The 23,413-nt window shown below is 38.2% G+C and overlaps 1 pseudogene; it reads left to right on the top strand.

The window, feature by feature from the left end:
* The first annotated feature begins 2,742 nt into the window (after positions 1–2,742).
* Positions 2,743–22,639, top strand: LOC138144009 (serine/threonine-protein kinase 24-like; annotated as a pseudogene).
* Positions 22,640–23,413: the final 774 nt, after the last annotated feature.

Here is a 23,413-nt window from a genome sequence, read left to right as displayed (position 1 = left end):
GAAGAAGAAGAAGAAGAAGAAGAAGAAGAAGAAGAAGAAGAAGAAGAGAAATATAAGCTAAGCAATCTAAAAATTGCTTCATATTTTTATGGTTTAAGGTTTGTGTCAAGTTGCATCAAGTTAAAAAGTTGTTATTGTAAGTCCCTGTATTCTGTATTAATTTATTCTGTTAATGCAATCTTGTCAGAGCTTTTCGTCTTAAACACTTCTTTTTATTCAGCAGGAAAAAAAATTTTTTTTCCTAAAGTCTGACCTACTGATACTTACTGAGTACCTTCTTTCTTCCCCATTTAGGGATGTATAGAAATGAGCCTGACCCTAATTGTTAAGCAATGTAAACTACAAGGAACTGGAGAAGGAGAATAACAAACTAAAGAATGTGAGAAAAGTGCCCTGATAATTTTCTAGATAGTCAAATTCACTGAGTGACTGGAATTCTCTTGGATTAAATGCTTATGCAGAATGGCTTCTTAGTGAAGAATGAAATGAGTGTAAAGTCCTATGCCCCTGAAACCAGAAGTACTTCCAATATTTAGATATATACAAATATAATGCTACTAGGTCAACATTAGTAAGTTATTTAGTTTTAGTTATCTCATATATATGCCCAACAATATATAGTTATTTGAACTGATTCAAACACTCTCACCCAAGTATTTCTTTGATGATTGGCAAAGCTTCTGGAGATACCTGGGTTTGGTTAGGAGTAGCTAAAAATTAGAATGAAGCATACAAGGGTAGATAGTAATTAAACTAACAGCCTTGAATTCATAGTTCCATACTGTAACGGAGATAGTCGACCACAACCCTTATTTATAAGAACTGAATAATTTTCACACCTACAGTGGATCAAGGAAATGAACGTTATCTACTTTATTTGGGTGCAATGTTGTTTGAGATTGTTTCTGTGTATTTCTAAAATGTGAAAATTATATCTGGCCTCAGACACTTAACACAGATAATAGGCATGTGGCCTTGGGCAAGTCACTTAACTCCAATTGCCCTGCAAAACAAAACAAAACAAAACAAAATAAAATAGAATGTGAAAACTATCCATTAGAAGATAGGTCCATAAAAATCAATAAATAGCATAAATATATAAATGGCAGATCAGAAATTGCTGAGTACGTAAAAAAGTATAGGATTGATATCACTGACAAATTTTGTATATCCAATTAAGATTTTTAGAGGGAGGGCAGAGCCAAGATGGTGGAGTAAAAGCAGGAACTTGCTTGAACTAACCTCTTAATTACCTCCAATACCTGTAAAAATGACTCTAAACAAATTTAAGAACTACCGAACCCAGAAAATGGCAGAGTGAAGCAAGTCTCCACTGAAAACAGCCTGGCAAGCTGAAAGGAAAGGTCTATCTCACCAGGTTAAGAGGAGAGCACAGTCCCACACAGGTCACACCAGCAAAGACTGGGGCTAGACCTACTGGAGCAGACTTCAGGGGAATGAATCATTGGCTGCTATGGCAGTTTCCCAGACTTCTCAACCCACAAATGCAAAAGAGAAAGTAAAAGGACAGTGGTGAAACTCTGTTGGACCTGGGTAAAAGAAAGGCTCAGTATAACCCCTGCCCCTAGGGCTGTAGAAGTGGCCACAGCTTTGGCAGCAGCAGCAGCAGCACTGGTACTTTCCAGAGCTCCACGTTCACAGATGAGAGAAGAATGTAGTCCCACCACAGCTCCAGTGTGGCAGAGGAGGTGGACTTGAAAGTAGCAGCAGTGGCAGGAGCTACAGCTACTTCTGGAGCATCAGGCCCACTGATGATGGCAGGACCAAGAAGCTGATCAGAGGGCAATTGCAGGAATCTCTTTCTTGGTGCTGAGGGAGGATTCTCTTGCATTGCCCTTCTTGGATCTTGGTCTCAGCCTTGCGTGGCAGTCTTGGGGTGAGGAGGAGCACTGGCCTGGCAGAGTTTGTGGTGGTTGTGGAGAGGGAGTCCACCTCACAGTTCTAAGGCAGGTGCCTAGAAGTAGTTCTGAAACAGATGCTTAAAATCACAGAAATTTTGGAAATGGCACACTCCACTATAGAAGCAAAGTTCTACCATGACAAAGAGCTAAAAAGTCAAGTAATTAGCTGGGAATATGAGCAAAGACAGGAAAAGAAATCAGACTATAGAATCTTTCTATGTCAACAAAGAAATTCAAAACATAGAACCAGAAGAAGACAACAAACTCAAAACTCCTGCAGCAAAAACCTCCAAGGAAATGATAAAATGTGGGGCAGCTAAGTGGTGCAGTGAATAGAGAACTGGCATCAGGAGGACCCGAGTTTAAATGAGGCCACAGACACTTAATACAAAACTAGTCATGTGACCTTGGGCAAGTCATTTAACCCCAATTGCCCTACCTTCCCCCTTCAAAAAAGAAAAAGATAAATTGGTCACAGGTCATGGATAAGATCAAAGAGTATTTTGAAAATCAAGTAAGAGAAGTAGAGGAAAATTGGGAAGAGAAATAAGAGTGATCCAAGAAAATCATGAAAAAAACATCAACAGGGGAGGAATCAAAATGGCGGTGTAGAAACAGGACTACAGAGGGGCTCTGGCTTCCAGCTTCCCCAATTCATATAAAAGGGACTCTGAACAAACTTTGGAGGGACAGAACCTACAAGATTACACAGAGAAGCTGGCCTCCTGCTAAGGACAGCCTGGCCTGCAATACCACCAACATGGTGTCTTGAGAGCTAGTCCCAGCCCTGGCAGAGGCAGAGGTTTTAGCCCTGAGGGGCATGATTAACCATTGGCTGGAGGGAATCCAGATCACCAGCAGCTGTGGTGGATGCCAAAATTATCAACCCATAGATGCTAAGGACAAAGAGAGAGGTCAGTTCCAGGTGGCCTTTGGGATCCAGTGGTTGGTAGAGCCTTGGCTTTTGCCCCGGGTGAGAAGCCTCAGAGGGGTCCCAGCCTTGAAGGTGCCCCCACGTGGCACTTGCAGCTCCTGGCCTGCAGGATGTAGGGGGACCAAGCAACAAGTCAGAAGGGTAATCACTTTTGCTTTAACCTGCTTGGATCTGGATTGTAGTCAGGGTGGAGGTCCTGGGGTGTGTGACCAGCTTGCCAGAGCATGGGGAGGCTTCAGAGAGGGCACCCAAGTAATACCTTCAGCAGCTGAGAAAATTCCAGCATTTTGGACGAAGCTCCCTTGTCTGGTGACAGAGTGCTACTGTGGCAAAAAGCCCAGGGGTCAAGTGATTGAGTGGTGACATGAGCAGGCAAAGGAAACAACATAAACAAAGCAACCAAAAAATACACAACTATTTTGGTGACAAAAAAGAATCAAAGCATGGAACAGAAGGAGGACAGTGAATTCAGAACTCCTGCACCAAAAGCTTCAAAGAAAAATACAAGCTGGTTACAGCCATAGAGGACCTTAAAAAGAAAATAAGAGAACTGGAGGAAAAATTGGAAAGAGAAATGAGAACTATGCAAGAAAATTATGAAATGAGAGTCAACAGACTGACTGAGGAAAATAACACCTTAAAAAAAAAAAGACTAAATCAAATGGCAAAAGAGGCTCAAAAAGGCAATGAGGATAAGAATGCCTTAAAAAGCTGAATTTGCCATATGGAAAAAGAATCTAAAAAAGTTCCTTCAGAATTAGATTGGGGCAAATGGAAGTGAGTGACTTTATGAGAAATTAAGATGCTATCAAACAGATCCAAACAAATAAAAGAATAGAAGGCAATGTAAATATCTCATGGGAAAAACCACTGACCTGGAAAATAGATCCAAGAGATATAATTCAAAAATTATTGCACTTGCACCTGAAAGCCATGATGAAATAAACTAAAAATCATCCTCCAATAAATTCTCAATGAAATCTTCCCTGACATTTTAGAAGCAGAGGGCAAAATAGAAGTTGAAAGAATCCACCGATCACCTCCTGAAAAAGATCCCATAAAGAAAACACCTAGGAATATTACAGCCAGGTTCTGAAATTCCCAAATCAAGGAGATCATAATACAATCAGCCAGGAAGAAACAATTTCAATATTGTGGAAAAACAATCAGGGTAACACAGGATCAGCCAGCTTCTACACTGAGCGATTAAAGGGCATGGAATATGATAATCTGGAGGTCAAAGGAGCTGGGATTAAAATCAAGAATAAATTACCCAGCAAAACTGAGTATCATGTTTCAGGGGAAAATATGGTCATTCAGTGGAATAGAGGACTTTCAAGCATTCTTGAGGAAAAAAACCATAATAGAACAGAAAATTTGACATTCAGATACAAGAAGCAAGAGAAACCTGAGAAGGTAAACAGGGAAAAGAAATCATAAGAAGCTTATCAATGTTGAACTACTTACATCCCTACATGGAAAAACGTAATTGTAACTGATGAAACTTTTCTCGGTATGAGAATAGTTGAAGGGAATATAACCCTATATATTTATGTATATATACATATATATCTATATAGGAGGGTAAATGGATTTATGAATATATATTTCAATGTGTGTATATATGTGTACAGGTACACATAGAGGGCACAGGACCAATTTAATAGAAAGGGATGATATTTAAAAGGTGAAACTAAGAGTTGAGAGAGGAATATAATGAGAGGAGATGAGAAGAGACAGAATGGGAGTAAACTATCTCATATAAAAGAGGAAAGGGAAAAGAGTCACAGAGGAGGGGAAGAATAGCAAGGCAAAAGGGAATGGGTCAACCTTATTGTCACTGAATTTGGCTCAGGGAGGGAATGAAATACACACTAAATAGGGTATCTCATCCTACAGGAGAGTAGGGGGGAAGGGGATGAGAGGGGGGATGATGGAAGTGAGCGCAGGCTGGGGGGGGAAGTAATTTCGAAGCACCCACTTTTGAAAAGGGATGGGATCAAAGTAGAGAATAGAACAAGTGGGAGGTGGGATAGGAGGGAGGGAAATATAGTCAGTCTTTTACAACATATCTACTATGTTAATGTTTTGTATTAGCTATACATGTACAACCTATAAAGTGCTTATCTTCCCAGTAAGGGTGAGTGACAAAGGAGGAAGGGAATGAATCTGGAATTCAAAGTTTTAAAATCAAATGTTAATGTATATAAAGAAAAAAATTGAGCATTGTGGACACTCATCAAAATAATACAAGATCTAGAAGCTTCTTTATTAAGGGATCAAAGGGCTTGGGATATGATATTCCAGAGGTCAAAATAATTAGGATGAAATCCAAGAATCACTTACCCAGAAAAAGTGAGTACAATACCTCAGGGGAAAAAGTGAAAATTCAATGATATAGAGGACTTTCAAGCATTCTTCATGAAAAAACCAGAGCTGAACAGAAAATTTGCCTTTCAAATACAAGAAGCAAGAGAAACATGAGAAAGTAAACAGAAAAAAGAAATCATAAGGAACCTGTAAAAGTTGAACTCTTTACATTCCTACATGGGAAACAATATTTGCAACTCACGAGACTTTTCTCAGTATTAGGATTGTTGAAGGGAATACATGCACATACATTTATAAATATATGAATGTATATGTCTACATATGTGTGTATATATGTATTTATTGGTGTGTGTGTTCGTGTGTGCATGTATACATAGACAGGATGAGTTGTATATGAAGGGATTATATCTAATAATAAATTGAGGTGAAAGGAATATATTGGGAGAAGAAAAGGAGAGATAGAATAGGATAAATTATCTCATATAAAAGAGGCAAGAGAAACCTATTACAATGTAGGGGAAGAGCAGGGAGGTGAAAGGGAATGAGTCAACCTTACTCTCATTGGATTTGGCTTAAGGAGGAAATAACATAACGCTCAATTTGGTATCTTACTCTACGGAAAGAGGAGGAGAAGGAGATAAGAGTGGGAATGTTAGAGGGAAGGACAGATTGGGAGAGGGGGCAGTCAGTAGCAAACAGTTTTGAAAAGGGACAAGGTCAAATGAGAGAATAGAATAAATGAGGGATAGGATAGGATGGAGGGAAATATATTCTTTCATAATATGACTACTATAGAAATGTTTTGCATAACTACACATGTATATACTGTATTGAAATGCTTGTCTTCCCATTTGGGGTAGGTGAGGAGGGATTAAGGGAGAAAATCTGGAATTCAAAGTTTTAAAATAAAATGTTAAAAATTGTATTTACATGGAACCAGAAAATAAGATATACAGGTAATCAAGTATAGCATTATATCTTGCCCTGAAAGAAAGTAAGAAGTAAAGGGTAAGGGGAGGTACAGGGGGGATATAAAAGAGGGCAGACTTGGGGAATGGGTAATTACAAAGCCAAGCTCAAGCAGATTTCCAGAGGACTCCTGCTGGGAACAGCTTTTCAAGGTTCTGATTACAGAGTTTATTTAACTCTCTGTGTATTCAGTCACAAAGTCCAATTAAACATTAACGATGAACTAAGTACAGCTTTCAGAATGTTATAACTTCACAACTTATCACTGAAATGGTCACATAGTTTTCACCAAAGTGGTGACATAATTTTAAGCCAAAGATAACATTAATTTATTAATTCCTTCATTTAGTAAATCCTTATTTCAGTCACAAAGTACAAAGGTTAAAGTTCTCTTTTAAACAAGGTGCATTCCTTTTGTTAATCAAAAAGTCCAACCCTAGGTGACACCATCTTAATCTCTTCAATCAGAAAGTCTTCCTTCTTAAACAAAGTACATTCATTTAGTCAATCATAAAGTACAAAGGCCATCCACCTCTAGGTCACAATTAAGTTACAATATTTCAGTAACTACTAAGTGCCCTCTTAAGGGTAGCAGAAAGTACAAAGGATATCTACCACTAGGTCACAAATAAGTTACCATATCATCAGTCAGCATTAAATACCCAAGAAGAGGTCTTTTCATCTTGACCAGAGGCAGGCTTTCAGTTTCCACGTTTCCTCTTCCATGGTCCCAGTTCCTGCCCAAATCTAACCAACTCCCACCTGAGTTCAAAGGCAGAGAGCTCCCAGTTTATTGTCCAGCTGTCTGTACAGTTTCTGTTTCTTAATGAAGCTCACAGGGCATAATCCACCTCAAGTCCTTCACAGTTTATATTCCTGGAAAGTCAAAGCTTAAAAAAACCATTCGCATTGCCAGCATCCTCATCAATTCACTTTCTACCTATGAAATGAACATAGACCCAAAACAGACAGACAAAGTACTGACACTACAGTCATGCTTCCTCTGGCACCTCCGGCTGGCCCTCAGAAGAACTCAGCAGCTAGGCTGGCCCTTGGAAGTCTTCGGCAACTCTAGCTAGCCTTGGGATTCTTTGGTAGCTCTGGCAGGCCCTCGGAAGTCTAGGGCAGCTCTGGCTGGCCCTCAGAAGCTCTTAGCAGAACTTTTGGCTGGCTCTGAGAAGAAACTCTGCCACCATAAGCTCCATTCTCAATATCACTTTCTCTTCAAAGTTCTGGCTGTTTCTCAGAAGAAGCTCTGCCGCCATTAGCTCTATTTTTAAAATCAATCACTTTCTCCTGCCTCAGCCTCTCCTCCTGAGCCTCCACGTGACTTGCTCCAAGAACTTCTGACTCTCCAGCTTATGATTTTCCTTATATAAGGTATTAGCTCCTGTTCCAGCCCCTTCCTATTACATCAGGAAGTCTATCCAACTGTGGGATACACAAGTTCTTGATCTTAATAATTGAAACAAGGTGTTAATTACTTATGTTTCTTAATGAACTTGAAATAAGGTGGTAAGTACCTGCCAATACAAGGGGATTTTCAGATTTCATTACTGTTACAGTAATCAGTATGGTTGCCATCTTGGAGTGGGGGGTATGGGAGAGATTGGGACAACATTTGGTCTCAGAATCTTGTGGAAATGAATGTTGAAAACTAAAAAAAATGAATAATTATTTTTTTAACAAAAGATATTTTAAAAGTACCCATGTGAAAAGTGTTGCTGTAAGTAACTTGTGAAGCATATTAAAATTCTCTAATCTTTGTTTAAAGTAGGTTATATAGTCATGAAAAAATAGTTTAGTTAGTTTTTACAAGAGACAAGTTTGCATGGAGTATAAGCTATTCGCAACTGTCACCACCACTGAACACACTAACCATTTCTAGACAGGGTATTTGGTAGATAAACATAAAATACTCATATTCTAAAATATTATTATTTTAGAGCTAATCTGAGGAAGACATTAACAGCAAAATAACTGAAGAACTATACATGGAGGGGGTCAGCTAACTTTGGAATATTCCAATAGATAATGTATTCCTGGTTTTGGGGATTGGGGTGAAAATGAGACATAGAGAATCCAGCCATAGACACTTAACACACACACACACACACAAACAAAAACAAAAACAAAAACAAACAAAAAACAAACAGTCATGTGACCTTGGGCAAGTTAATTAAACCCAACTGCCCTGCAAAAAGCAAAAAAAAAGTCAAAAATAAGAAAATGAGACATAGTAGACAGAACCAAACAGATAAGCAGAGTGAAAAGGGGGAAACAGATTATCAGTGTTAAATATGAAGAATATCACAACAAATGTGGAAGAAATAAAAGGTTGTATTGTAAATTATTCTGTCCACCTATATACTTACAGAACTAATAAATGATTATTTACACAAAACATATAATACTCAGATTGATGGAAAAAAAGAAAATTTGAACAATTTAATTTCAGAGGAGGAAATTGATCATAACTATGAAAACATGAAACAACATCCCAAGGAAAACATAACAAAACCCCAGAAGCAGATAGGTTCAAAAGTGAATTCTGTCAAACATGTAAAGTACAATGAATTCCAATCTTTCATAAATTACAAAAAATAATAAAACAGTAGATATCACCAAATTCCTGCCATGGCATAAATATGATATTGATGCAATACCAGGGAGTATCATAACAGATAAAGAAAGCTATAGACTAGTGAGCACAGGTAAGATGGTAGAGTAGAAACAGGATTTCTGTGCAGCTCTCACTCCCACCTCCTCCAACTCATGTAAATAATGACACTAAAATTTTTGAGCTACAGAACCCACAAAAAGACAGAAAGAAGCTAACATTTAACTGAAGACAATCTGTCAGGCCAGCAGGAAGGGGACAGTGCAACTCTCTGGTAACCCACCCTAGCCCCTTGTGAGTCAGGGGTTTTATCCTCAGGGTGATCACAACCAGTGGCCACCTAAAGGAACATGAGATCACCAGTAGCTATGGAAGTTTCCAGAATTATCAGCCCATACATTCTAAGCACAAAGTGAGAGTTCATTGGAGTGTGGACTTTGGGAACCAGGAGTTCAGGAGTGAAGTCGAGCCTTTCCTGAGGCCATTCAGCCACTTCCACATGGCTACTTCAGAGCTCCTGGCTTGCAGATTATAGGGGGTCCAAGAAACCAGTCTGAGGGGTAATAGCTCTTGCTTTAACCTGCTTGGATCTGGATCACTGTCTAGGATGGAGTTCTGGGGTACCTGAACAGTTTTCCAGAGTGTGTGGAGGCTTCACAGAGGGCACCCAAATAACAGCTCCAGCAGCTGGGAAAGCCCCAGCAATTGGGACAAAGCTCCCCTTTCTGGTAGCAGAGTTCTACTGTGGCATAAACTCAAAAGTCAAGTAATTGAGTGGCAACATGAGCAAGCAAAGGAAGCAAAGCAAGCAGAGCAATCCAACATTAGACTCCAATTTGGGGGATAAAAAGGATCAAAGCATGGAACAGGGGGAAGACAGTGAAGTCAGAACTCCTGCACCAAAAGCTTCCAACAACAAAAAAATATGACCTTGTTACAGGCCATTGAGGAGCTTAAAAAAAGATTTTGAAAATCAAATAAGAGAAGTGGAGGAAAAATTGGGAAGAGAAATGAGAATGATGTAAGAAAATTATGAAATGAGAGTTGACAATGTGACTGAAGAAAATAACACCTTGTGTGTGTGTGTGTGTGTGTGTGTGTGTGTTTTGAAAAATGGGTAAAAAATATATCAGGAATATTACACACTATAACCAGATTAGGAAAGCTATAAACATATTTAATGATATTAACAACAAAATAACAACAAAAATGACAAATCAACAGGTGCCGATAAAACCCCAAAATGCTATGCAAAATTCTGTAAAAATATTGAGATATAAAGAAAAAATAAACCTTTCCTTAAAATGATAAATACTATTTATCTGGTTTGTGAGTGACCACGAGCCCTCCTCACCTCAGAACCCCCACCCAGGAATGCGACCCAGATCTGAGCAGGGCAAAGCAAGCTATCTTGTCTCAGTGCCAGCAGAGATCCTTGCAATCCTCATCTGATCAGTCACTTGATCACCCCACCATCTACGGGCCTGATGCTCTGGAAGTTACCTTAGCTGCTGCCACTGCTTCTGTTTTCATGGCCACCTCCTCTGTTGTGCCAGGACTGTAGCTAGACCACACTCTTGTGTCACCCAGATCTGACAGTTTCCTTACTGAATTTCTACTTTGTCATTGTTTTTTGTGGGTTTAGAAATCTGGAATCCACTACAGGTACCAGTGATTCAGTGCCTTGAGGCCTGTTCTAGACCAGTCTGGCTGACGTGGTCCCACATTGGATTGGTTTCTTCTCTGTTCCCAGCCTGGTATGATATACACTTTCTGTCAGCCTTCTAGGTTGTCTTGGACTAGAGATTTATTTCACTTTGTCAGTTTGTGGGTTCTATAGCTATAGAATTTGTTTAGTCATTTTTACAAGTATTGGAAGGGTTTGGGGGTGAACTCTAACAAGTTCCTACTTTTAGTCTGCTATCTTGGCTCCACCCCCCAGATTGTTACAATATTAAGAGAAATCTTGAAAGGACTCAATTATTTGCATTCAGGAAATAAAATTCACTGAGATATCAAAGTTACAAATGTTCTGATATCTGAACAAAACAAAGTAAAACTTACCAATTGTGGAGTAGCTGGCCAACTGACAGATACAGAAATAAAAAGAAACAACTTTATGGGCACCCCATTCTGGATGGCACTTGAATTTAACAAGCAGTCTACCTATGATTCAAAGTCAGATATTGGGTCCCTGGTGTAAAGCCAAGCCCAAGCAGCTTTCCAGAGGATGGCTGCTGTGAACAGCTTCAAGGTTCTGATTACACAATATAGTGAACTCTCTATTTATTCAGCCATAAATTAAGGCAAAACATTCACAGAAATCAAGGTTCATCATTCACAATGACATAATAACTTATCACTAAAGTGTCCACATAGCTTTCAGTAAAGTAGTCACATAGTTTTAAACAAAGTACATTCATTCAGTCATTTAGTGAGTCCTTAATCCAATCATCCCTAAGAAGGCTTGCCTCCTTAAGTGACACAAAGGACAAAGGTCAATGTTCTCCACACCTGCATCACGGTAAATGTCAGTCAGTATACAGTATTCAAGTAAAGTCTTCTTTCATCTTGACTCGAGGCTGGCTTTCAGGTTCCATGGCTCCTCTTCCATGGTCCCAGTTCCAACTGTTGCTTGGGGGGGGGGGGTCAGAGCCAAGGTGGCAGAGTAGAAGCATGACCTTCTGCAACTCTGGCTTCCACCTTCCCCAATCCATGTAAAAAGGGGACTCTAAACAAACTTTGGAGTTGCAGAACCTACAACATAACACAGAGAAGCTAACCTCCAACTGAGGACAGCCCAGCAGGCTGGCAGGTATCCAGAGTAGCACTCTGGGAGACTGAGCCCAACCCCACACCAGGCTTTAGCCCCAGGGTGGGCCTGACCAGCCAAAGTCCAGAGGGACTCCAGATCAACAGCAGCTGTGGCCATTTCCACAATTATCAACACATAGATGAGAAGGACAAAGTGAGAGGCAAGTGCAGTCTGGACTATGGGACCAGTAAGTGGGAGTGCATGGCTTTTACACCCAGGGCGAGAAGCAGCTGAGACTCCAGCACAGCCTGCCAGTGCCACGTGGCAGCTTCAGCTCCTGGCCTGCAGACTGTAGGGGGACCAAGCACCAGTCTGAGGGGTAATTGCTCTTGATTTAACCTGCTTGGATCTGGATTGCAGTCTAGGGTGGAGGTCCCGGGGTGTGTGTCCAGCTTGCCAGAGCATGTGGAGACCTCAGAGAGGCCACCCATCTAATACCTCCAGAAGCTAAGAAAATCCCAGCGCTTGGGATGAAAGCTCCCCTGTCTGGTGGCAGAGTCCTACTGTGGCAAAAAGCTCAAAAGTCAATTAATTGAGTGGTTAAATGAGCAGGCAAAAGAAACAAAGCAGACAGAAGATTCCAACATTACACTCCTATTTTGGGGACAAAAAGGAGCAAAGAATGGAACAGGAGGAAAACAGTCAAGTCAGAACTCCTGCATCAAAAGCTTCAAAGGAAAATACATGCTGGTTACAGGCCATAGAGGACCTTAAGAAGCAGATAAGAGAAATGGAGGAAAAATTGGGAAGAGAAATGAGAACAATGCAAGAAAATTATGAAATGAGAGTCAACAGCCTGACTGTTGCTTGGGTTCAAAGGCAAGCAGCTCACAGTTCCTTGTCCAGTTCCCATTCCATATTGAAGCTCACAGTGCTCAGTCTACCTTAAGTCCTTCACATTTCCTGTTCCTGGAAAGACAAAGTTTAACAGAGCCACAATAATATTTATACACATTGCTGGTACCATCATCAATGCACTATCTGCCTGTGAAATCAACTCAGACCCACCAACAAGGTCTGAGAAATCAATACAAATCATCAACATGGAAATCAACACAGACCTACAAACAACGTCCAAGAGGTCAGCACAAATCATCAAATAGATATCAACAAAGACCCACAAACAAGGTCCATGAGGCCAATACAAATCATCAATAAGGTCCCAGGACCTCCAAAATCCTCCTCCAGGACTTTGGTTAACAGACAAGCAGAAAGTCCTCTTTCAGGGCTTCCAGTAAGGTTCCAGGGCTTCTGTACAAAGTATCACAAACAAACATTAACACAGACAGAACAAACAGAGTGCCAGGATACCACAAGTTTTCTCCTTCTTGACTCTGCCGCCACAAAAGTTCTCTTCTCAGTTCTGCTCTCTCCAGCCTGGGATTCTCCTTATATATGGTAGTCAACTCCTCTCCAGGAGTTCACAAGTTATGGAGTTCACACATTCTGTTTCTTAACAGACTTGATACAAGGCTCAAAAGAAATTTGAACTTAAACAAGGTGTTAATTCAATAGCTGAAACAAGGTGTTAACTACTTCTTTGCTTGCCATTACACCTGGGCACAACAGAAATAGAACTGACTAAAGGGAAACCTCCCCATTCATAGCTTCACACAATGAAGGTGTTATTCCTCATACCAAAAAACCAGTCCACCAACACTGGAAGGGAATTATAGCAAACCCCTCAAAGAGTTTGTGAAGGCCTGTCTAAACAAGGAAATAAACTTTAGATCTACAACAAAGGAGGTATTGAAACACAAATTTATAATAAGGAATGCAAAGAAAACATCTTACCTGACAGAATTCATTGGCAGATACAAGAGTTGGGAGGTTGACCAGACCCAGATGAATCCAGTTCAGAAGATTCAGACATGGAAACATATGGTCAGGCATCAGTCTGCAGTAACTCAGGAGCCTGGATCTTCACAATAAGATAAAATGATCCTAAAAAACCTAAAGAATGGGGCATTTCAGCCACAGGAACTGGAATAAAATGAGGCAAAGGATATCCCAAAGAGGTTTTTGTCTCAGAACTCATCTACATTTATTTCTCCTCTATTTGCAGAGTTGAAAGAGAAAAGTCAGACAAGTGGAAGCAACACGGGATCCATTGAAGAACTGAAAGGTACAATCTATTTGGCAGAAGAAGCTTGTCTTGGGGTCTCAGACACCATGGTGACTCAGCTTGTACAAAAACTGAAAAGATATTCACTGAGTGACAGTGGAACTTCATCCCACTTAATTTTTTTTTTTTTTAGTACTTGGGCTTTTTTTTTCTTTCTCTTTCCTTTTCTATTTTTTAAATCAACAAGACCCTGTGGTGACTCCCTTAAAGAGGTGTGTGACTGACTGCAGGTATCATCTCCCATAGCCCAAGGAGTGAGAACCATCCACAGAAAAATATTCTTCACTGTGCCAGAGGAAGATCAAGTTGGGTGGTGTGTCACCTGCTCGAAGCTAGTTTTATTTTATTGTTGTTATTATTATTTATTTTTCAGTTTAAGAGTGGTGCATATATTTAAGTGAAATATCTTTGAAAATAAAAATTACAAAATAACCCTGAAATATATATTTGGGTTAGTGATAAGGCAACTAAAGATATTGTGAAACCTCAGGAATCCTGTTTAAGTTGATAACTCCCAGAGGAGATGGTGAATCGCTCTGTTGTGTATGTGTACAGATTCGTGTATAGTGTCATTTTTAAGGAAACCTTTTCAAGCGTACATAAGAAATCACTGTGTACAAAATGACCAAGTGCTTCTGTGGATAATTTTAGTGAAGTAAATGTTTGACAGGCCATAACTGAATATATTACCTTGCCTTTATTCCATTTACATTTTGAATGATGTAACCAGTGATTTGGGTATGATTAGGTATCTGTAGGGTTTGGCATTGAATAACAATTATGCCCTCCAATGGACAACTCCTGTTTGTACCTGAATAAATGCAGAATTTTCTTTCTATTGTGACCCCCCTATATCTCTTTTGATACATACAGTGGTTGCTTCCATTTTTCACTGACGGTACTATTTCTCAGTGTTTCAAATTGGAACACAGCTAGCCTTAGAAAACTTATTTTTTTTTAAGTTCTTCCCCTACCCTTGGATTAAGTATCCTCATTTCACTTTGCTTTTAAATTATGCCACTGCCAATCATTTTGCATCAGAGGCATCATCTGTTTCAGTACTATATTCTGTTGAACCTTGTAGTAGAATCTGAATAACATCTTCCCCACCTAAACATGGCTGAATGCTTACATGAATAAATTTTATAGTATACTACTTTTTAAAAATCTCCTTGGGGGGAGGGGAGAATGAGCGGGTCATATAACAAATCATAGAAACCAAAATTGCAAATTAAAACAACTGTGAGATACTGCTTCTTAGATTGACTAATATGAGAGAAAAGGAAAATTATAAATGTTGAAGAAGATGTGGGAAAAATTGTTACACTAATGCATTGTTGGTGGAGTTGTGAACTGATTCAAGCATTCTGGAGAGCTATTTGAAACTTTACTTAAAGGACAACCAAACTGTGCATAAAATTTGATCTGGCAATGCTACTACTAGGTCTGTATCCCAAAGAGATCATTAAAAAGGGAAAAGTATCCACATGTATAGAAATATTTATGGCACCTCATTTTGTGACAGCAAAGAATTGGAAATTGAGCGGATGCCTATCAGTTGGGGAATGAATGAACAAATTGTGGCATATGAATATTATTGAATATTATTGTTCTACTAGAAATGACGAGCAGGTAGATTTCTTGAAAACCTAGACTTACATGAACTGGTGCTGAGTGAAGTGAGTAAAACCAGCAAAATATTGTACACAGCAACATTTTGCAATGAGCAACTTTGATAGATTTAGATCTTCTCAGCAATACTATGATCCAAAGCAATTCTGAAAGACTCATTGTGGAAAATTCTACCCATGTCCAGAGAAAGAGTGATACATACTGAATGCAGATCAAAGCATACTATGTTCACTTTTTTAATTCTTACTTTTTTTGTTTCTTGTGTTTTTCCATTTTGTTCTGATTCATCTTTCACAATATGACTAATGTGGAAATGTGTCTAACATGATTGATTTTACATGTATAACCTAAAAAATGGGCATTTAAAATTCAGAAGTAAATTTTTAATACCCTAGTATTTGATGAACACAAATAACTTCACTACTTGACAAAAACTACTATTGAAATTAAAAAGCAGAATAGAAGAAATTAGATTTTTTTTTACCAATATCTGTCACCTATTTCAAATAAGCTCCAAATGGATAAATGACTCACACATGAGGGATGACATAATAAACAAATTGAAGAAACATGGGGGAAAATGGATCTATTAATAAGATAAAAATCATGACAACACAATGAATGGGCACAATGATTTTTTAATAAAATATGGATAATTTTTATTACACAAAATATATTTTGCAAAAAAACCCTAGTATAATTAAGATTAGAGGGGAAAGTCAGCTGAGAAAATTTCTTTCCAAGTTTGTGTGATAAAGTTTTCTTTTTCTGAAGTATATATGACTGATTTAAATTTATAAGATTTATAGCTATTCCTTAATTAGTTAATGGTCTAAAATATGAAAAGGGAATTCTTGAGGAAAGAAAATCAGTCTATCTATGGCCATATCAAAAATTTTTCAAAAACTATTAATAGGAAAAATATAAATTAAACAATTCTGAGACTTTATCAGTTTTGCAAAGATGGCAAAGAAAAAAATAACAAATGTTAAAGTGATTGTAGGAAAATTAACACAATGATGTACTATCAATGGACCTGGCAATGGGTGCAACCATTCTAGGAAGAAATTTGGAATTATACAGAAAAAGTTACTAGATACTACATGATCTTTGACCTAACTAATCACTACTCAGAAAAGATCAAAGAAAGGGGAAAAAGATCTTTATATACAAATATATCTAAAGCAGCTGTTTTTGTGGAAAATACTGGAAAAATATAGATGTTCATCAATGGAGGAATGGCTGAATGAAGAATTCATAAGTATGTTTGTATATGGCCATTGAGGTAATTTGTCTTGTTTGGCTATGCACATTTTTAAGAAGAGTTGAGTTTTTCTTTTCTTTTTTTTTTTTCCAGTGTGTTAGGGAGGAGGCAGATAAAAGAGATTTTTCTTATATTTTTTAAATGGAGAGAGATGGTGGGTGCCACAGTTGTAAAATGTATTTTAAACTAATCACTTCTATTAGCTTTACTTAAATATTTTGTTTTCTTACTAGAGACCTCTAACAGAATTCAGGTAATCTTTTAATGTCTATTATAAAGCTAAAACACATCCATTAGAGAGAGAGGAAAAGTGACATCGTGACAAGGGGAAAGAGAAAAAGAAGAAGAGAGTATGAGAGGCAGAGAGACAGAAACAGAGACAGAAGATATGTATGAGTTATCAAAGTGTTGTAGTAGACTCTCTGAAATACCAAGTCCAGAGAAGAGGTAATTTGCATTAGAAGGAGTTTCCTCATGGGGACACACCTTTTACCAATGAAATCATAGTTCTAGTAACTCTCTCTCTACATGAGTTCACTTCACAATATAGAACCACCATATTTTCCCCCTGAGTATCTTCTTTTGTTTTCTTTTTCAAACCTATAGGATGCCAAACCCATTGAAATATTTTGGCATATTTTGAATTTTATTATAAATTGTTTTTCCCCCTTCTGCCTTAAGGAAAAGAAGAAGGAAAAAAAAAAGATTTTGGACTCTGATGGGTTCTTACCCACCCAATATATACACACTTTTGACAGATTAGAAATCAAATTCCAGTTAAGACAAATGGATACTGAATCTGTACCAAGGATGCCCAGATGTATTTGGGTAACCCTACCTGCCAAGTACTTTCCCAAAGGGCATGCAGCATGTTCCCAGCTCTAGCAAAACACTTCAATTTGTGCCAGCACCAGATGACTTTGTGTGAGACGTATCACATTTGAATTTCAGTTTTGATTTTATTTGAAGATTCAGGACTAGGAAATAAGCCTGAAGAAATATGGTTGAGGATCAATGTAAGCTGTTAACTAAACATGGATAAAAAGTATCCATCATGAGCTCTTTTTGGACAACAAAGACAAATGGGGAGAGGGGGCTTATACATTAGGATGATTTTTAGCTGGACAAATTACCATAGTCAAAGAGTGTTGATTAATAGGTGTATACCAAGCAGGAGGGGCATGCTTTTTATTTTTCCCTTTGTCATGTCAAATTCAACATTTTTACCATAGCTTAGATAAAGACATAGGAAACATGCTTATGAAATATGAGGTTGATATAAATTTGGGAGGGTTAAATGATATAGCAGGTGAAACAATCAGCATCCAAAATGACCTGGATATTTCAGAACAAACAAGAAGACTTTCAATAGTACAGGATAAGGAAACTTGACTTATTTATTTGAACTCAGATATTCTTGACTCCAGTCAGCACTCTTCAACGCCACCTAGTGAGAATATAGAGAATTTGATCTTCTTTTTAGGACAGCATAGGAACCAGAGAATGATCTAGCATAGACTCAATCTGGGTTACATGATTCTGGCCAGCTTGTCCATTACTAGCATCATAGATACCGAGGCTCTTTAAGAGTCTACGCAACATGGAGAATCTGTGATAAACTTCGCTTTTCTTTGGCTGAGAGAATACTTGAGTTGAATTCATTCAGCAGGACCAGGAGTGTTGGTATATTGGGGTCTCGAGCACCCCTAACCCTATACCTTATGTTTTATGTTTCCCTTACCTCATCATTTTATCCAGATGACCTTTTTCCTTATCTTCTCTTTAGATTCATATGTCTATTTTTTTTTCTGGCCTGGGGTAGATGTTAAGTCAAGGGCTGGGTTTCTAGTTAAATACAGAATTAGTTTGTCAAGGATGTTTAGGTAAGTTTCAAGAAGACATTTTTCCAATGGTACCTTCAGATATGTGACCTCCAAGTCTATAACAGATAAACTGAAGATATCTTGGTCTTTAAACTTTTAAGGAGATTGTAGTAATCTATCAGAAACAATTACTGAATCATAGAAAGAATTGTTAACTACAAACATATAAAGGTGCTTATAACTGGTCTTTCATATAGTGAGGTTAACTCCTCTACTCTATAGTTTAGGCTACCATCATGTATATAGACCTAAGTTTAACTTCTGAAGTCCTTTTTCTTCTTCCTATTCAAAACTCCCCCATGGCCAGAGAACTTCTATCTTTTCAAACCTTGACAGTTTGATGGACCTCCGATCTAATTAACTGTTTATGCTTGAGATTTTCCACTCTGTCTCATCACGGGAAAAGCTGACACATGACGCCATATAACATAAAGCCAAAGAACATAAAATACTGTTACCTGACCCAGTACTTTACTTAACCCACTTCCTTATGTATCTGTGATGATGTACTCTTGCCTTCCCTGAATGTTCCCCAGGGAAAGTTGACTTTCTGGACTCACACAGTACCACAAGCTGCCATTGGAGCTGTGATTAGAACTTCTTTAATATGGGACAAAAACAAATGAGTAAAGTAAGGGTATAGCAGTGGTGGTAGAGAGGAGAGTCCATCCTAACAGACCAGTCATGCTAAAGGAGGAAAACAGGTCCCTGCCATAGTCTATGGCTATAGTCTTGCCAGAATAAAATGATGACCCAAAGAAGAGTTGCATGATACATACTGGGGTGAATCAATGAGTAAGGTATGAGGATAACAATTCCTTAGGGAGGAAACACATTTCTTCTCCCCTACCTCTATAGAAAGTTGGGAACCTGGAGCAAAACAATTTTTCCCTCATGTTAACTGCAGGTCTTCTTGATATGTGGGAAATAGATTTAATTTATTCTTCATCAGTCCAGAAAAGAGAATGAAGAACAATTTGGGTAGAGGGAGAAAAGAGAGTTTTAGAGAGTTAGATTTGATTCCCCAATATAAGAAAGAACATTTCATCAATAAGGGTTATTTAAAATGGATTAGGTTTTCATATGAAATAGTGAATTTCCTGCTAGTGGAGGTATTAGAGTAGAAGACAGATGAGCATTTATCAAAAATATTGTGGAAGGGACAGATATAATGAATGAGAGGTTGGCTAGGTGACTTTAAGACTCCTTCCAATTCTATATTGTGTAATTCAATGAATCTACTCTGTAAAATTTGATATGTAGGCCCAAAGTGAGATGAATTTAGGGTTCTTTAGAGCTTAGTGCATGTAAGTACTGTAGTTTATAAGCACATCATAAAGTAGGGTTTGAACCATGGTTCTAGTCAGAGGGGCAACATCACTCTAGCTAGCAATGCAAGAGTGCAAAGAATAATTTTTCCTCAGTGGGTAGTTGTACTTTCTTATTCAAATTACAACTTCTGAAGGTTTAAATTTGAAAATATAGCTGAGAAGTTGAGCAAAATAGTTGATAAATGTTTTGAGTCAGTAAGAACTTCTTCTAAATACACAATCCAAGTGAATAGTAGGATACTATATCCAATTATTACTTACCACTGAACCTACTAAGCCTCTCTCTACCTCTCTTTTGTTTCTTCTGTATATTGTCCTTCTGGGTCTAAGTGTGCTTCCTTTTCATTCCCTGCAAGGAAATAGTAGGAAGAGACTTGCTTTTCAGTCCCAGAAGTTTATTGGTTCTCTGGGAAATTTTGGTTTCTCTTGCCAAAATAAAACATATAATTGAAAATTAGTGTGGTATAGGGAATAGATAGCCAGCCCTGAAACCTGAAAGACCTGGATTCAAATCTCTTTGATACATACTAGCTGTGTGATCTTGGAAAAATCCCTAAACCTCTCGGTCATGTGAACAATATTCTGAGCCTATAGGTATCACAGAAATTGTCAACTTGTATTAGTAAAAGGTGTTTCCTCATTCTAGAGATCCCTATATCTGTAAAATCATAGATCCCTATCCCCCAACTGGATTCAATAAGTGGAATGGGATAAAATAATTTCCCCACTACCTCAATTATTCAGTAAATTTGGATCTACTCTTGGGAATGGAAAATGAGCCTAAATGTGCAAAAAGATATGTAACTAAAACTCTAAAACTATTTGATTGTCAAATGATAGTCAATTATAGGATTTCAACCTAAGGTAAATCTGACACTTCTATTCCCCTGGCTCACTCTAAGTTAAACTTCCTTCTGGACATCTCATAAAGATAAAGATATTTTAGTATTCTTATATCTGCCTGTGTTACAACATGATGCTTTGGTGTGTAACAGATGGAGAATACACCCTGGGTTGGAACCTTATGGGTATAGATCTGTCATTCCATCTCTGCAAATCACATCTCACCACTTCATGTGGTGTGCACCTGTGGATGGGAGGTAATATGCTTTGCTGCTACACAGGAGACTACAGCCTAGTAAAGTCTGTTTTGTTTTCTTAAAATGTGCCTTAAAGACAATAACAGAAAGGAAGCAGCTGAAGTGGCATAGGGAGCATGGGCAAGCAGAGGATAAGTTAACAAGACCCATTCCTGCCAATATTCCTATGTTTTATATTCTAGCTCTACGACACTCAGGAGTGGAAATGGGAGTTTGCCATTAAACATTGATTTTCTCAGTTTCTCACAATTATAGACACCTGTGCTAAATAACTTTGTGATGATACACTGCAGAACATTCAGTGTTTTGTGCTTCCTTTCATATGATTTTGTGTTGTTGATATGGCAGGGCTAGGTCTGGGGATGAGGAAATCTAAGAAGAATAAATTACTAAAGGGGATATGATTTGATCATGCCTGGGAAAAATGCTTTTGATTATTTCCATTTTAATCTGAATGCTTCGAGATCCCATCTCCCCTTGGAAATTAAAAAAAGGCTGAATTCTTAATATTTAAAATCATTTTATAACCAATGACTCATTTTAAGAATGTTTGCCAACATTCTAATAAAAATAAAAAAAAATATTTAGCTGTTTTTAAATAATTTAAGTTGCCTTAGGATCTAAAGAAAATGGTTCAAAATAATGAAATGCACAATAACCAACAAAACATGAAATGAACTTGAGCTTTAAATGTACATTGCATAACTCTTTCACACATCACTGAAACTGAACTGAGTACCAATTTGCATTTGTTCACTTCTGAAAGGAATTAGAAGGGACAAGGGACAAAGTGAGTGGGAGGGTAATAGACATTATGGAATAAAGAAAATGGAAAGGAAAGGCAGGACTGAATTTATTGAGACATGCATTCCTCTTAAACTTATGCTTGATGTTCATCTGAAGGTGGAAACCTACTAAGCAGATGAACACCAGGAGATGTGCAATTTTTGACACATTTGCTACTGGCATCAACTGTCTAACAGTAGCTCACTGTCTCCAAAAATAAAAGAACAGCTTAAATGTCTTCAACTATTTGCTTTGTACAATGGATGTTCTCAAAGAAATTGTGCCAAAGCTTGAGATTCTATCTTCACTAAATACTGGATACCAGATAATACTATGAATGAGAAAGGCATCCTGTTACCGTTATATGAAGCAGAATGACCTGAGTTCAAGTCCCACTTCTGGCACATACTAATAGTGTAATCCTGAGCAAGTAATTTAACATTTCAGTGTTCTAGGGATATGCAGCTTGCTAAGAATATAAATTGCAGAGAAAGTGCTGAGTTTCTTTATTCTGAACTTCCTCATATCAATGAAATAGCAGGCTTAGTCCCCATCTCTATTTATGTACAATGCCCCTATGGTACCATGGGATATAAAAGGCCTTTCATATGCCCACTATTTTCACACTAGGAGATGCTCAAGGCTACCATAATAAAGCTTCAACCACTCCCCCTAGCTTTTGGGGGGATCCTTTAATCCTGGATACCCTATAGGCAGAAAACCATGGGAGTTTCTCCCATGCCCCCTTCCACATTTTCTCCTATTAACTAATGCTATCATATTATGATTTTAGGTACTTTAAAGAGGGATTACTATCGTTATGGTAGCTCACCAAGACAGAAAGAAATTCCCTTTACTAATGAAATCACAGGTTCAGACACTGTACTTATAATAGTTCACATTTATAAAGAGATTCACAATTTATAAAACTCTCACCTCACAACAACCCTGTGACGTAGGTAGTGTAGTTATTATCTTCATTTGACACATGAAGAAAGCAAGAATCAAGGTAGGTCTAGTGACTTGTAGCATCACTGCAACATTTCAGTGGTGTCATGCAAAGGAGGATAAAGTATTAGGAAGAAAAAAATTGTAACAGGTCCAGTCAGTCAGTCAGTTAACAGTAATTCATTAAGTGTTTACTATGTGACAGGGACTGGTGCAGAAACGAGGACAAGACATACACTTACCATAAAACCTATCCCTGTACCTTGGTCACCCCTTCCTCTTTCTAGTGCCATGGAAACAACCCCTTACTAGGCTGTGGAATATTGATCAGGCCTTGACAACCAGTTGGCCAGAGCCCTTCAGGAGCAAAAGTCTGCTGGGTGTTAAATCCAGAGTCCCCTATCCTGAAAAGTTCTGCACTGGCAGTGCCTGGCCAAAGAACTGAGTAATAGATGGAGTGGGGTAGATCATCAGGACAGGAGACTATGAGTATATGGGTTGTGCAACACTCTACCAAACTTGAGGGAAAGAGCACAATATTTATGTGTAGCAAGATATGACAACTCAAAAGTCAGTTGGGGTAGAGACCTAGGCTGACTAATTATGAATTTCCTAGTATGGAAGAAGGCCGAGATATTTTGAGATCTATCCCCCAAGAAATGACAGTCAAAAGGGAGGAAGTCAAAATGGGTAGTAATGAAAATAAAGGGGGGAAGGAATGAAAGACTGATATTACCAAAGATTTTAGGAAGA

Source organism: Petaurus breviceps, unplaced genomic scaffold (genome assembly GCF_028583685.1).
Source record: "Petaurus breviceps papuanus isolate PSGF00001 unplaced genomic scaffold, PetGlider_PUasm1.0 90683, whole genome shotgun sequence".
Lineage (NCBI taxonomy): Eukaryota > Metazoa > Chordata > Mammalia > Diprotodontia > Petauridae > Petaurus > Petaurus breviceps.
Note: the sequence above shows the minus strand (reverse complement) of the source record. Positions and strands in the feature narration are given on the sequence as shown.